The 2,644-nt window shown below is 47.9% G+C and overlaps 1 non-coding gene across 1 annotated transcript; it reads left to right on the forward strand.

Annotated features, from left to right (window-relative positions):
* The first annotated feature begins 679 nt into the window (after window positions 1-679).
* Window positions 680-834, forward strand: LOC143175523 (5.8S ribosomal RNA). Its single transcript, XR_013000278.1, has one exon. It is a non-coding gene; the product is annotated as a 5.8S ribosomal RNA (ribosomal RNA).
* Window positions 835-2,644: the final 1,810 nt, after the last annotated feature.

The raw sequence follows: 2,644 nt of genomic DNA on the forward strand, positions 1-2,644 counted from the left end.
ACCGGCAAAGAGCCAGCTGTGAAGTCTGTTTTTTTAATCGAATCCGTGGACGTGTGTCTGCCGTAGCGTCGCTCGTCGTGTTCGTTCATGGTCGTTCCGAGAGAAAGAACGAAAGCGGTAACGAAGGGACCGGCCGTGAAGCTCGTTTTAAAGCCGCGCGTCTGACACCCAACTCTTGCGCGCCAATTTCGCGGCAAGAGATAACATGGGACGAATGACCGGCAAAGAGCCAGCTGTGAAGTCTTTTTTCATTATTTGCTTTCAATCGATCGATCGGTACGATTCGTGCAACGTTTCGCGCGATGCGACGCGAAAACATGCGCGCAACAATAGATGCGTCTGATCGGAAGAACGCGAGGGTCGACTGCACGCGATGGATTCAGTATCGGGTAGGATACAAAATATATCCCCGTCGTTTCCACGCGTGCGAGTCTTCTGCGTCTTTCGCGGGTTTTTGAATGCACTATACGCCCGGAACGTCGAGAAATATATACATATTACTTGAACGTTTTTCGTCTCGAAAGGCTTCGGTGTCGTCTCCAAGGCGACGCCTGAATCTCCTTCGCGCGCTGGTCGGAGATTCAGGTATCAACTTTTATCTTCTCTTTGAAAGAAGAGAGATATTAGGTCGAACAAATGAGAATAAAATTATATATGTGAAATATAAAATTTATACGATTACCCTGAACGGTGGATCACTTGGCTCGTGGGTCGATGAAGAACGCAGCTAATTGCGCGTCAACGTGTGAACTGCAGGACACATGAACATCGACATTTCGAACGCACATTGCGGTCCACGGATACAATTCCTGGACCACGCCTGGCTGAGGGTCGTTTACGTACCATACACTGCTTGCGTAGCTCTGTCAAATCCCCGCCGTCGTTCACCTCTTCGGATCGAACGTTTTTTTACCGAAGGGCGCAAAGAACGTTTCTGAGTCGGGTTAAGAGAAGGATGCTACGTACGAGCGAACGATGGGTGTCTCGTCGGCGTTTGTCGCGGACACGCGAAAATTCTGTGAATTTCACGGACAGTGTACGTTCTAGTTGTTGCAAAACGATCGGAATCGTTTGTATGGACTCGCGTGAGTGTTCGCGGCGTCGTGCGTCGTTCAATTACGACCGCCCGCGGATACCGCTCCACTGCGATATGGATCTGAGCGACAACTTTTTCGGCTGTTCGTGAGATGAACGGTTTCGTGTGTTTAGAAAAATTTTTTTTCCCGCGCTCCCGACGTCACCTGAAATGATGCGTCAGAGGTGAAAGAAAATATTAAGAAGTCGAGAGAGAGAGAGACTACACACGTTTTATTCATATTTTGTATACCGTGCGTGAGACGGATGTGCACGACACGTCGTATGTCGGTATATTACCGACTGGCCCCAGGGAGATTGTTTTCTTCCTCTCTTACGAATGAGATGTACGTTTCGGAGGATCGTCGTTACCGAAACACACGGCAAAACGAGACTTCTCGCAGCAGAACCTTTATACACAATACACATCGACTCTTTTTACCCCGAGAGAGAGAGAAAAGGTGTATTTCTTTTTTTTATTTTTCGAATTCGACGCACGAACGCTTTGACGACTGGAGAAAAACACGGTGTGTGTTAAAATCGTGCGGGACGAGCATGCGTATTCGTAACGGGTCGAATAGTTCTTATTCCCCGTCGTCGCGTGTCCTCGCTGGACCACCACCGTGCGCTTCCGCCACGTTCAGTTGAATTTCGAAATATATATATATAAAAAGAATCACCATATACTCTCTTTCGGGAGGTGTATTTTTATCGGTTTCTGCTATAGAGAAGAGACGGAGATCGTGTTGTGAGGTGTAACGTTTCTGTATCCCCGTTTCGGAGGATCGTCGTTATCGGCGGAACACACGTCAAAACGAGACTTCTCGCAGAACCTTTATACACAATACACATCGACTCTTTTACCCCGAGAGAGAGAAAAGGTGTTTTTCTTTTTTTTTTATTTTTCGAATTCGACGCACGAACGCTTTGACGACTGGAGAAAAACACGGTGTGTGTTAAAATCGTGCGGGACGAGCATGCGTATTCGTAACGGGTCGAATAGTTCTTATTCCCCGTCGTCGCGTGTCCTCGCTGGACCACCACCGTGCGCTTCCGCCACGTTCAGTTGTATTTCGAAATATATATATATATATAAAAAGAATCACCATATACTCTCTTTCGGGAGGTGTATTTTTATCGGTTTCTGCTATAGAGAAGAGACGGACGATCGTGTGTGACACCACGTGGTAACGTTTCCGTATCCCCGTAAAATACGTTTATCTTTTCTCGTAGAAAAGAGAGAGGAAGAGGCAGGAGCTCCTCTTTGGCGAGGCTTTCGAACGTCGCGTCCCGTCCGCCGGAATATAATGATATAAATATATAACCGCCGCCGACTTTGTGCGAAAGCGTTGAAACGAACGCGTCGGTCGCCCCATGGTGTGTGTTTGTCGTGTCTTCTTTTCCTCTTCTGCACTTCTCTTCACTGTCGATCGCGAGACCGCGCGAGATCCGCTTCGGTCGTCCAGTCCCCGAAAATTCTTCTCGGACGGGCGTTAAAGTTAACCGGAGCGCGAGATCGTCTAGCGAGAGTCTTTTTCGCGATCGAGTAAAATGTGATAGAAGAAGGAGA

This window comes from Nomia melanderi, unplaced genomic scaffold (genome assembly GCF_051020985.1).
Source record: "Nomia melanderi isolate GNS246 unplaced genomic scaffold, iyNomMela1 scaffold0098, whole genome shotgun sequence".
NCBI lineage: Eukaryota > Metazoa > Arthropoda > Insecta > Hymenoptera > Halictidae > Nomia > Nomia melanderi.